Genomic DNA, 13,408 nt, shown 5'->3' on the forward strand with positions numbered 1-13,408 from the left:
GCTGTGGCCCTCTGGGGTGGGGGGGGGGTGGGGGTCTCAGTCTAAATAACACGCATCTTTGAGTTTTTGTGTGTGTGTGTCTGTCTATATATGTGTGAGCATGCCGTTGTGTTGCTCTGTGTGGCTCGGCCTCTATAGATGTGTGTGTGTTTTGCTGCAAATACCCACGTGTGCTGTGCATGTCTTTCTCTAGATCTTCGTGTTTATGTGTATTGGCGGGGGGGCGGGGGGCTGTCACCGTAGGGTCGTGTGTCCGCCTCTGTTCGTTTGGCTCGTTTGAATGTGTGTGAGTGCACGCGGTCTGCAGATGCCTGTGTGTGATGTGGACGTCTCCCTGGGTCTTTGTGTGTCTGTGGGCTCGTGGGCCTTTCTCTGTGCGTCTCCCCTCCCCTATTCAGCCCTACTGGGGAGCCAGGAGTGAGTCCCTGCAGCCCGGTCTACTGAAGGCCGTCTGGCTGGCAGACAGCAAGGGCTCCACACCCCTCCTCTCCTGCTCAAGCAGCGGCTGTGCTAATCACTGGGTTATATGCAGATGGCAAATGTGGGCTGCCAGGCTTGGAGGAGGGACTGTGGAGGGGGTGTGCAGATGAGCAGACACGAAGGAGCATGAAGACAATTTAGAGGCAGAAAGGGGAAAACGAGCCTGCTTGGTTTTGGAGTTCGAGGTGCGGGCTTCTCTCCAGAGGCATGAATCCGATGGAGAGGATGTGATGTCTGTGGTAGCTTCCCTCTCATCAAGCCAGAGTCTTACGATCACAGGATTCTAGAAGGCTAGAATTTTAGATCTGCGGGATTCTGGAATCTCAGCCTCCTGCAGCTCCAGCCTCTTAGAACCACGTTCACAGACTCTAATCCTCCTGGGATCTTAGGACCTTCAAACACAGATCTTCTCTTTCTCCCCATTCTCTTGCTTTTCTTTGTATAGAATCATGGCCAAGGAATGACCTTGAAAGTTCATCCCGTCCACCCTCTGGCTCCGGGCTGGGCAGCGGAAAGAGAGAGAGAGGCCCATCAGCTGAGACATTCTTGGGCGACGTTGAACTGGAATCTTCCGTTGGCAAGGACTTGTCTCCTGAATGATCTGGGCTCTCATATTACCCCTGTCACCTTCCGCTGGGACTGCGTTCTCCTCAGAGACAAAGGCGCCTATGTTCCCAGGATATGTTTTCGGCCATTCAGGAGCTGCCATAATAGCCTGCAGGTGTGAGGAGAGCCAGGGTGGGGCTCCTCTGAGGCCCTTGGCCATGGGGACTCAGCAGCCCAGCCTGCGGTGGAGGGGGTGGCCAACCAGCCACCTTCCTCTCATGGCTTCTTAGGATGGCAGCCGAAAAGGCTAGTCCTATCGCCGGGAGCCACGGACTGTCTCTGAGGGAGGACACTCTACCGTACTTTGATCTCCTCCAGGACTCACCCAAACTTCTGCGCGTGGCTGCTTTTCAGGCCCTGACTGCTAGCCATCCCATCTCTCCCTCCACGTGTGTCCAGCCACACTGACCTCCCTCCCCGCCTCGAATCTGGTTGACTTCTTCGTGCCTCCAAATCGGCGTGGGGCTTGCTCCTCTCTGCCTCTTCGTCGTGATGCAAACTCTTACCCATCCACGGAAGGGAAGGTCGCACTCAGTTTTCGGTGCCATGAGAGAGAGAGAGTTTGACTTACTACTTTATTTCCCGGAACCTACAACAATGTTTGGCACACTGTAGGTGTTCGATCAATGTTTGTTGAACGACTAACAGGTCGGATGCATCCTGCAGAATTGCCCTTCTGAAGCCTCTGTTCCTCGCCCCCTTATAGGTGTCTCCCTGGGCCCCCACGCCTCCCCTGGGATTACCCGTGGCCCAGAATTTACCACCCTAGGTCAAAGGTCTTTGCTTACTTTGTCTTCTTTGCCAGACCAGGAACCCCTTGAAGTTAATGACCACGTCTGCTCAATCTTTCTGCCGACAGCGTCCAGTTCAGAGCCTGCACCCAGCAGGTGCCCAGTAAACGTGGAGCCGTTGCCAGCAGCCCAGCTTGGTGACTTGAAATCCCCTGTTGGTCCCAACTGCGAGCACTGGTCCAAGCTGTTGGCAACATCTGCTCTAGAGTCTCATTTGCAATTATACGTTCCCAGGCTCTTGCCACTTAATATTTAATAACCAGGCGGCTGGCCTTCTCTGGCAGCCACTTAAGCCCCTGATTGCCTCTTGTGTGAACTTGGCCCTGAGTGAGGCAGGGACCACACTGGGGTTAACTGTGAAGCCTGTATCTTGGGTCTGGGGCCAGCATCAGGCCAGGGCCTTAGGGACAGGAGGAAGGAACGCCTGTTGGCTTGAGGCTCCTGGATGACCTTACCAGGCGAAGCAGGGGTGCGTTTGCTCTAACTGGCTCTACCTCTCCTCCCCGCCCCGTAAGGCTGTGCCTGCTCATGCCCTCGTGAGCCAGGGAGGGGGGCAGAGGAAAAATGTCAACAGGACCTTCCCTGACTCACATCCGAGCTGAGCCAGGAGGAAGAAAGGGGGATTCCGCCCGGGCCATATCCCAGCAGGAAAGGTGGGTCTATCCTATGCGGCCCAGTCCATTGCATGGTGGGGGGGGGGGGGGAGGGGGTTGGGCTGTGGCGCCACGGCGTGGGTGTTGGCGGCCATGCTGGCCTCTCCTGGCATAGGGCTGGGGAGTCCTTCCAAGTTGGCTGTGGAAGGAGGTAAGGCAGTGGTAATGACCTGACCTTCAGGATCGCCTGTACTGCTGCCCCGTGCTGGGAAATCCTGCAGGACCAGGGAGGCTTCTGCAGGATTGCAGGGGGAGGGGGCGGGGAGCCGTCGCCGGAAGGTTCAAGAAGAGGGAATAGTAAGTGTGAAGGCTCTGAGGTGGGACCGTTGGGCACCGCTGACGCCTCAAGATCAGGAAACAGTCTCGAGAACCCGTTTCTCAGTGGATTCCGGAGGAGAGTGCTGCCGGCGTGCAGGCTGGGAAATCGTAGACTTTGCAGATCGCGGCGGGGGGGGGGGGGGGGGAGGATTTTATAGCATCAGGGGGCTCCGTTTCTGGGTCTTGCTCTGCCCCTAACAAGCCCAGTGACCCTGGGCCGGTCCCTGCCCAGCGCTTCTGCTGCCACGGCACACGTTGGACGCTTCCAGTGTGGGGACTCCTCTGTTCTCCCCTCCGAGGTCATCTGGCCCAGCCCGGGGAAGCTGAGACCTGAAACGTCACCCTGCATGATCCGTAGGGCCGGTCCTGAAAGAAGGTCGGGCTTGGGGCAAGACGCTGAGCTCTTCTGATGGACGGTATTTATCGAGCAGGTATTACGTGCAAGGTGCCACGCTCAATAAACCCTTTACTGACATCGAGTCTCGTTCAGTCCCTGTGACCCTCACCCACTCTTTCCCTCACCCATTCACAGGGCCTGTGGACGGCACCTTTGAACCCCAGTTCTAGTCCATTTACCTCTTTCCACCTTGCCCACACTACCCTCCCCAGCCACCACCTGCGCCCCTTCCCGGGACCGCCGCCATGGTGGTATCTGGGATGTTTCTTGATTTTGCCCCCAGCCGCATCTCCTGCCTTCAGGACGGGGGCTGAGGGTCTAGAAGGAAGCCCAGCTTCACCCACACGCTTCCACCCAGAGGCCACCCCCTGCAGCTCCCAGAAGCCCCCTCGTCTGGTTGCTGGTCAGTGATCTCAGCCCCCCCACTCTCACTGTGGGTTTCCAACAGCTTCACCCACACCCTTCCACCCAGAGGCCACCCCCCTGCAGCTCCCAGAAGCCCCCTTGTCTGGTTGCTGGTCAGTGATCTCAGCCCCCCACTCTCACTGTGGGCTTCCGACACCGGTTCTCTCTCTCCACTGCTACCCGAGTTAATGGAGTAACTGAGACACTTTACCCATCATCTGATGCAAATACCTTGTGTCGCCAGCACCGGCCCTATGCTCTGATCTCCCTGTGGCCTGGCCCACCAGCTTCCTGCTCCAGGCTCCAGCCGAGGCCAGGCCAGGGGACTCTCCCCGCCAATAGTCCCTGCACTGCGAGGGCCCCGGAAGTCACCCATCCGATTCTAGCCACCGTAAAGCGAGGCCCACTGTGTGCAGGCCTTGCGCATTTTCAGTCTTTCCAAGACGACATACGATTCTGACCCCCATTGTGCAGACTTGGAGATAGAAGTCTATGTACACTCAGATGGGGGGGGGGTGTCCAGTAGGGTCCAGACACGCACTCTAGGGCTTGACCCCTTTCCCCATCCCTTCCTTAGGGCTTTATCCACGTGACCCCTTTAGAGCAGATTTCTCTATCAGTTACATCTTAGCATCTCTACTTACAGATGGCGATGAGGGCGGCGGTTCGCTCACAGCCACATAGGTGGCGAGCGGGGCTCTGTGCCCTTGCCGGGGAGCCCGAGAAGGTGGATGTGTGGATGTTGGGGGGGGCGGGGGGCTAGGGGAGTGCCTAAAGCTTGTCCCCCTTGGAAACTGCCATCCTGTGACCCCACCCTAACCGAACATACCTGACTTAGTTTCCATTTAGTGCCTCGAGCATGTCCAGGGCACCTGGAAGCTTCTGGGGTCACCCAGAGATAAGACAGACCTCCTCCAAATGACTGTGTGAATCTCAGACAGGCAGCGGCCTGCGACCCCAGGCTGAGAATGCGGCGGGAAGGGATGAATGGTTGTGGCACTCCGCAGGACGGAGGTCTGCTCCAGGTGGGACCCCCAGTGTGGGCAAAGGTTGGGAGATTAGGATGTGAGGGGTGCCCCAAAGGAGCCTTCCCTCCCACTTCTCCCCTCAGTGGGGCACCTCACCCACCTCAGACTGAAGGTTGGCCCCCGCTGATGCCTCCCACCCAAGTATCTCCAACTCTTCCCAGATACCCCTCTTGGATGCCCCAAGGGCCCTTAAAAAAGGATCTCGCTGGGGCGCCTGGGTGGCGCGGTCGGTTAAGCGTCCGACTTCAGCCAGGTCACGATCTCGCGGTCCGTGAGTTCGAGCCCCGCGTCAGGCTCTGGGCTGATGGCTCAGAGCCTGGAGCCTGCTTCCGATTCTGTGTCTCCCTCTCTCTCTGCCCCTCCCCCGTTCATGCTCTGTCTCTCTCTGTCCCAAAGAAAAAAAAAAAAAGTTGAGAAAAAAAAAAAAAAGGATCTCGCCAACTCCCCACCCACCCATTGGCTGTGGCTCTTCAATCTGGCCTCCACACAGCATGGGTCGGGCTTTCTGCAAGTCCAGACTGTGTTCTCCACCCTTCGGTGGCTCCTCTGTCGTTCTTGGGGTGCAGTCCAACTCCTTGGCCAGGACGGCAAGGTCTTTCCGAGCTACCAAGCTCTCCCCTAACCCCATGCGGCTGTCACGTGGCGTTTCCCTGAATGTGTTTCCAGGTGTTTGTGCCTCTTGCCACATCTGCCTGGCAAACTCCTACTCATTCGGCGGAGCCCAGCCCTCAAGGGCTTTTCCAACAAGCTCCTCATTCTGGGTTAGGGGGTCCCAGCCTATGCAGCTGCCTCCCTGAGTGAACGTCCCCATGAAGCTTAGAACCTGTGCTTACAAACTTCTTTTCCCACTAGACTGTGGAATCTGGGACAGGGGTGGGGTGGTAGCAGACGGGACCCTGATTTGAGTTTAGCACTAAGAGGCACCTGGGCTCAAATCCTGCCCCTGCCATCTTCTAGCTGCACAACCTTGAACGAAGCCCTCCCCACCCCCCCACTGTCCTCCATTTTCCCGCCTGTAAAATGGACAAAATAATCATATCACCTCTTCTTCGGGGCCGTTTCGAGGATGAAATGATCATGGGGCAGTGAGAAGAGGACCTGGCAGGGGGCTTCTGGGTGGCTCAGCCGGTTGAGCGTCCGACTTCCGCTCAGGCCATGATCTCACAGTCCGTGAGTTCCAGCCCCACATCGGGCTCGCTGCTGTCAGATTATCAGCACACAAGCAACCCGCGTTGGCTCCTCTGTTCCCCTCTCTCTGCCCCTCCCCCGCTTGCGCTCTCCCCCAAATAAATAAATATTAAAAAAAAAAAAAAAGAGGATCTGGCACATAGTAAATGCTCAATAAATAGTAGTTCTTATCGGCACCTCCATATCCCACACAGGCAGCTCTTTGAAAGGTCCATTCACCTAACAACTAGAAAGCTAGTTCTGTCTAGGTCCGAATTGGTTCTAAGCCAGTGGTTCTCCAACTCAGACGAGCACCAGAATGGGTGAGGGTGGTGTGAGTAAGACAGATTAGTCGGCTCCAGCAGGTGCTGGGTGGGTCTGGGCCTGCGCTTTTTAGTAAGCTCCCTGTATCCCATTCTGATGCCCGTGGTCCAAGGCCAGACTCAGACCCAAGGCTCTGGGGGAGGCGTAGTGAAAAAAAAAAGACGGCTTTGCCATGGCAACGCGCCTCCAGCGATCAGCTCCCGCCCCAGCAAGGAAGGTTCGGGGTGTGGCAGAGCCATCCAGGCCCTGCCTCTGGAGACAGGAGGCCCGGGTTCGCACCCTGACATCCCTCTTCCGGCCAGGCGTCTTTTCCTCTGTGCGCCCCGTTCCCCTCCCCGAGAAGGGGAGATCCCATAAGCTCCCACCTCCCCACCCCTGGAGGGCTGGGTGAGTCTCCATTCAGAGACGCCCCTGAGAGCAAGACAGGCAGTGCTCAGCAGGCAGGGGTGGATGTTACCTTCGCCCCGCAGCCGTTTGTCTTTGGAGGCCTGCTCTCCCTGAGTGTTTTATTTTCTGGTGATGGATTCCAGCTCATGTTCGGGGCCTGCAGCTGCATACAAATGCGAGGAGCCTAGGCGGCCCCGGGATCTGTCCTCGCCTGCTCTCTGCCAAGCACCGGGCTGTGAGTTCCCAGCGGGCCCGGAAGTCCCAGGGCCTCTCATGAGGCCGGGACCACCATGCCCCGTGGCGGCCGGAAGCAGCCAGACTGCCGGGCCCCTTTGAGAGTGGGGTGTCCCTGTGAGAGAGTGCCGGCTGGGAGGTCTTCGGGGACTCGGGAGCCGCTGGGACAATAGGTCGCTGTTTGGGGGAGTGAGGTTGGCAGGGCCTTGCCCCTCGGCACTGAGCCCCTGCCAAGCCCCTGCCAAGCCTGGGCCTGGTTTCCCGCTGCCTGCCAGTTCCAGGGCACTTGGGGCGGGGGGCCCCGAGGGACTCACTGCCCCTGCTCCAGAGCCTTAGCTGTGGCGGAGGAGGCCCAAGCAGGCCGGCAGAGCGGCCGACACCCTCTGCCTGGGCCTTGCCGTCTGCAGGGTAAGAGCCAAGTGCTTAGAAGGAGCCCCGCACAGCCGCCTCCTCCCAGGGCTGCCGGGGGGTTCGGCATGGGCCACGGGGACACGAGGGCCTGTGTGCTTGGGTGGCCCTCGTCACGTGCCTGCGTTGGAGAGACAACAGCCCACCTGACCAAGGCTCCGGCCTAGCGCGGCCTGCGTTCTCATGCGGGGAGATGGGGACAAAGCTGGTGACAGAGCAGGGGAGAAAAATAAGGAGCCCAAAGGGGACACGAGGTCACGGGGGGGCGCTTTTTTTTCCCCCCCACTTAAAAAAAAAAGGAGGCTAGAGCCGACACAGGAAGTTCCATGAATTTCAGGCGCACAACGTAGCGATCCGACAAGTCTATACGGAAGCCTGTGCTCACCCCAAGCATAGCTGCCGTCTGTCACCACAGGACGCTATCACCACACCAGTGGACTATATTCCCTGCGCTGCATTTTCTATCGCAGGGGCCCTTTTTTGCCAGAGCGACGAGCGAGAGTCTCTCCGGAAAGGTGACAGTGGACGAGAGAGACTCAAGGGGTGCGGGGGAGAGCAGAAAAGACACGTGGCTCTTCCGGAGGAAGAGTGTCCAGGCACAGGGAACAGCACGTGGGAGGCTGTGAGCAAAGAGAGGGCCTGGCCTGTTTGAGAAGAGCCCAGAGGCGGGAGCAGTGGGAGGGGTGGGGGGGTGGGGAGGGAGAGGGAAGGTGACCAACGAGCCCAGAGGGGTGAAACTCCTCACACCTGCCCCGAGTGCCGGTCCCTCCATCAACCTGCCTTACGGGGGGGTGGGGGGGGGGGGTGGGAATGAGCTCAGATAGACTGGACAACTTGCCCCGGGCCACATAGCTGGGGAACAGAGTCATCCGGCTGGACGCTCGCTCATTCTGACACGAGCGCCTCTTCTTACCGTGTGACCAGGATCCTCTATGGTGACGTACAGGCGGTACCTTGTGAGCGGTCACCCCCGGCTCACTGGGTGCTGGTGACTCAGTCCCTTTTCACAGCCAGGAGGGCTGTGTGCTAGGCACCCAGAAGCTGGGCCTTCTCTGAAGACCCGCCTGGGCATCTGGATTCTGACTAGCCTGGGCGCTCTCCCTGCTGTGCGCCCATGACTCAGTGGGCTTTTCTGGGCCTTGGCTTGCTCCTCTGTGCGTGGGGCTAATTCTCTGTACGCGAGAGGCTGGCAAGAGGTGGGTAAGGTCGGGATATGGTGGTGATGGGAAAATATTGACCCCGCCCCCCACAAGGCCTCTAAAGCTGCGGTCCTCACACTTCAGGGCGGCCTTCTCTGGGCATGTGCGTGTTCAGGAGGATGCATCCCTCCCCAGGACGTTAGTCTGCAGGCCTGGGAGGCTTAAACAGGCTTCCCAGGGCGGGGCTCCGAGGCAGGGGGCTGTAAAGTCTTGCACAAATGGGAGACATCAGTGCCCCCCTCTGGTCCCCTCCCAGGGCTCTCTCTGCTTTTCCTCTGTGGCATCCATCACGCTTGTAATTACTTGTTTAGCATCTGTCTGCTTCTCTGGGCTGCGCGTTCTCGTTCTCGGCTGGCCTTGTTCATGGCTGGGTCCCCAGCACCGAGCAGCCTGCCTGGGGCGTAATAAATGTTTGTTGGGAAAACAAACAAACAGACGCCTGGCTGGCTGAGTGAATGCACGGATGCCCTGTGGAGCTGCAGGAGTCCGCGTCCCCCCTCAAGGACTGGGTTCCAACACGGGCTCTGCTCTGCGGCCACACACTTCTTTTGTGATCTTGGGCAAGTCCCAGGTTTCTCTGAAAAACTGGCTATGTGGGGAGGGGTGGGTAGAGAGGATCCCAGAGGATTCTGGACAAACGTGTGGGAGCGATTCCAGGGAGAGGGATTGATGTGAGCAAAGGCAAGGGGGCACGATAGCGCCCGGCTTATTCGGGGGACAGCCAGATGTCTGGGGGGCCAGGGACAGGCGTGGGCATGAGCTGTGTGTGCAGGTGCGCCATGGGTCTTGGTGTGTGTGAGTGTGTGTGCAAGCTAAGGCACAGAGAGGGGTAAAGCCCTTGCCCAATGCCCCTCAGAGGTGGGGGGCCAGGCAGTTCCCACCTTTTCATAGGGAAAGACCAAGACGAGGGGGGCTATGCTGGGGAGCAGGGGAACAGGGCAGGCCTCTTAGGAGAGACTTTCGGGCCAGTGAAGGTCAGGCTGATGAGCCCAGACCTGGGAGTGGAGGCCCGAGGAGCCCAGGGAACCCTGGGGCTTCTTCATTTTCTTCTTGAGGAAGCAAATGCACCATCAGGGAAGTGCCCCGTGGCTGTCGGCCCTGCAGGGCACTGGGCATTTTGTAGATGGAGTAATCACCCAGACCTCAAGCTCACTTCTTCCTCACAGAGGAACCACAGTGAGCCTTTCTCAACTGGGGCTGGGGCTGGGGCTGGTGTCTGGGCAGCTGAGCTCCGTGGCTGGTGTGTGTGTGTGTGTGTGTGTGTGTGTGTGTGTGTGTTCCTTCCAGGGTGACTCGGAGTGGACCCCGCGCCTCTACAAGAGGGAATTCTATCATGGAAATCGTTTGGTGGCCCCCCGGGTGGCACAGGGTCGCACGGCAAGCTGGCACAAGAATATTTTGAGCTCGCGGTAATGGAAGCAAACGGCAATTTGGCGTGGCTTCAGGCTTGAAAGCCGCAGCACGGGCGTTCCGTCATTGGCGGCCCGTGATTACCCACTGCTAATGGGGGCCGCATTCCCAGGCCGGTGAGGGAGAGAGGGCTCAGAGAGGTTAAGTGACTTGCCCAGCGTCACACGGCTGCTAATGGGAGGGCAAGGTCCAAGGCGCTGAAATTTGGCCTCCCCCCCTCCCCCAAGGCCAGGCTGCTCCCCAGAATGGATCGTCTCTCTGAGCTGTTCCTAAGCGCTGGTTTCCATAGCAGCAAGGCCATTCCTGCACAATGGATCCCCCACCTTCCCTGGGCTTTGCTGCCGAGGGGGCTGCAGGGGTGGGAGATGCTCCGTCTGGGGGGATAGCCAGGGGTGAGGAGGTGAGGATTTGAGTGGTCACTGGGCCCCCGGCCCTTACAGAAGGACCACTCTTTTTTTTTTTTTTTCCCCAGTTCTTCCATTTCGGCTCTGGGGTTGGGTTCGCTTCTAGGTAGAGGGTGGGGAGAGAGGAGAGAGAAAGAAATATGAAAACATCAGAAACACAGCACGGGAAAGGCAGAGACAAAAGAAGTCATACGGAAGCCAAGACAGAGAAAAATGGAGAAACACGAACTGCCTTGCAGACAAATCATGTCATTTCATCTTTACCCCCCTGGGGAGGTGGGTTCTCTTTGCTCCCATTTTATAGATGAGGAAACTGAGAGCAAATGCGGGGCTTCTCGAAGGATAGTCTAAGAGCCAGCCTATCTCCCCTGGGTGGTGGCAGGGAGGGTGCTGGGTAAAATGCAGGTTCTCTGACCTTGCCCTGGGCCCTTGGAATCAGACTCTCTGGAGTGGGGCCGGGAATCTGCACCTAGGAATTCCCCAGGAAAAAAATTCCTAGAGCGTCGAGTTTGAGAATGTCCACTGTCAGAGGATGTCTGCCCTGCACCCTGCCTGAGCTTATGCAGCACAGACACGCAGAGCCAGGATTTAGGACCCAGGAGGGCGCGAGAAAGAGAGGAAAGTGACAAAGAGAAGCTTTTCTGCCACAGAAGAGAAGACAGAGAGGGAAACAGGCAGAAGGAGACACACGGGGGAGAAGTGCGCGGAACTTTAGGGAAGGAGGGATCTGGCAGGACCGGAGGGAGCTCTGTTGCTTATAGACCATCTCCCTTCTAAACACAGCCTCTCGCTAGAGTCTCAGGATGAGATGACACAGGTCTTATTGCTTGCATTTTCTGGATAGGGAAACTGAGGCATCTGAGTAACAGCCAGCTGTCAGCAAGTACCTAGAAGTGCAGGGGTCCTATAGAAGGTCCTCACCCATCGTGTGTTCCTTAGGGGCCCTCTTTGCCCTGAACTGGGGCAAGGGAAGGTGAGAGGCTCCCAGTGAGTCCTGCTCTTCTCTGAGACCAGGGTAAACACAGGATCCCCGACGGAGCAGAGACAGGGACCCCACCCCCGCTGACACCTGCCACCACAGGCCCCCAGCCCCAGGGAGCCTCACTGGGTCTTATGGAGCGCTCTCAGCCTGGGACTCAACAGAGCTCACACCCCAGTCTGCTCCCAGATGCCACGGTGGCTAGGATGGCCACCACCGTGTCCACTGGGCCTCCCCTCCAGGTATCCTCTGGGCACCTTAGTGAGGACCCAGGGGAGGCACGGGAGCCCCGGGGATGCCCTGTTCACCCTGCTGGGAGGAATGAGTCCTCCCATTTTATGGATGAGGAGACAGAGGCTCAGAGAAGTAAAGTGACTCACCCCAGGCCACAAGGTAAATGGCACAAAGCAGGACACGCACGCGCCTCTAGCTGTGCTGTGGCTGCGGCCGGTGAGGATTCACTGAGCCCCTGCTCTGTCCCAGGCATTGGTGATACACGTGAGCCTGTCTCACTGGCTGGGGCCAAGCAGCGGAGGAAGGATGTCCTTCCCAGGCGACGTGAGGGGAGTCGAGGCAGCGGCTGACGTTTCCGAGCGCGCGGGGCACGCTCCCCACGACGGTTCACACAGGGACTCAGGGACTCGTTACCGCTGCCCACAGGTGCTGACATCCCTTGGCTGGTGAGAAGCAGCCAGCCTTGGTCCAGCACCTGTTCAGAAACGTGGACAGTCTTGGGTTGAGTGGGGAGTCGCGGCAGAGGGGGGGGCGGGGGCGGCGGGGCGTGACCTTTGTGCCGCGGGGGTGGGGGGTGGGCCGCGTGACTTTCCTGTCTTCACTCTTCCCACAAAGCAGACCAGCTAAAAGCTCGGGTGTCCGTTCACCCTGGGATTGCACCAGGCTGCACTGCCCGCGATCGGATCTCTGGGACTCCACGGACTCGGTGAGGGCGAGTCTGTCGTCATCGTTCCATTTTCTGGATGAGGAGCACTGAGGCCCAGCGATGCTAACCAGGAGGACTGGAACGTGGTGCATGGCCGCTGAGACCCGTCGCCTGCTCCTGCTTCCTGGTTGTCTGGGAAGGGAAGGATGAGGGCAGGTGAGGAAGGGGGACGCAGACGGCGAGCAGAGGACAAGCAGGAGTCAAGGCCGAGACCTGCCTGGAGGGGCTGGGGGCGTGGAGTGCGGGCGCTGGGGCTTGCCGGGCGGGGCCTGTGAGCCTTATTCTCCTGCCGACTGGTGACATCTGCTTGTAAGCGAGGTCACGACCTCCTCCGCTCAGAAGCTCCCGGGGCTCCCAGTTGTGTGCAGAGAAAAGCCAAAGTCCTTACAGTGGCCTGGGAGGCCCCTGCCTACTGAGCCTACTGCTCCTTTGACCTTGCCCTTTCTCCAGTCTCCCCTCGCTCATCAGGTTCTAGAACATGGCTGCCTGCAAAGCTCTTCCCTGAGATAGCTCTGTGGCCCCCTCACCTGGCCCAACTCTTTTCGGGAGAGGCTTTCCCTGGCCACCCTCCCCTTCCCCTTTCTTGGTTTAATTATTACGTTCCACGGCCCCTATCATCATCCCATACATCATGTATTTTACTTACTTGTTTAGGTCGTGGCGGCCCTGTGATAACATTGGCTCCGTCGGGACCGGGATGTGGTCTGTTTTGTCCCCTGCTGGGTGGGTCCCCAGAGCCTACAACGACGCCCGGCACAGAGTAGGGGCTCAAAATAAGCGGTTGTTGGATGACTATAAATAGCAAGAATCTCATTCTATCATCATCATCCCTCTGCAAGTGGTTTTTTTCTATGAGGAAACAGACTCAGAGAAGACAAGGAACTTACGCGAGGTCACACAGCAAGTAAGCGGGTGTGGTGGGTCCCCAGCTCCCCCGCGGGAAGGAAGGGTTTGCTGCTCAGCTGAGGGGATGAAGTAAGTAGGGTCTCAAAGATCCCAAAGAAAGAGCCCAACATGCAACGAAGTGCAATCATAGGGATAAGGAACATCAGAGCTTCTACCTGGTCTGTGCTGTCACAAGAGTAACGACACGAAATTTACACTACCCGCCACCCCCCGGAGAGAGACCCAGGGGCCACAGCCGTGTCCTGCCTTGGGGGAACTCCTTTAAAGTTCCCAACAACCCTCCAGTGTGGTTACTGTTATTATCATCCCACTTTATAGATGAGTACACTGAGGCTCAGATAAACTAAGGAGTCCAAAGCCTGAGAGCTAGTG

The 13,408-nt window shown here is 58.3% G+C and overlaps 1 long non-coding RNA gene across 1 annotated transcript; it reads left to right on the forward strand.

Annotated features, from left to right (window-relative positions):
- The first annotated feature begins 51 nt into the window (after positions 1 to 51).
- On the forward strand, positions 52 to 12,954 carry LOC147582676 (uncharacterized). The gene is made up of 3 exons (XR_015248770.1): positions 52 to 2,530; positions 12,043 to 12,286; positions 12,785 to 12,954. It is a non-coding gene; the product is annotated as an uncharacterized LOC147582676 (long non-coding RNA).
- Positions 12,955 to 13,408: the final 454 nt, after the last annotated feature.

This window comes from Puma concolor, chromosome A3, assembly GCF_028749965.1.
Source record: "Puma concolor isolate L17-30 chromosome A3, mPumCon1.1.hap2, whole genome shotgun sequence".
NCBI classification, from domain to species: Eukaryota; Metazoa; Chordata; class Mammalia; order Carnivora; family Felidae; genus Puma; species Puma concolor.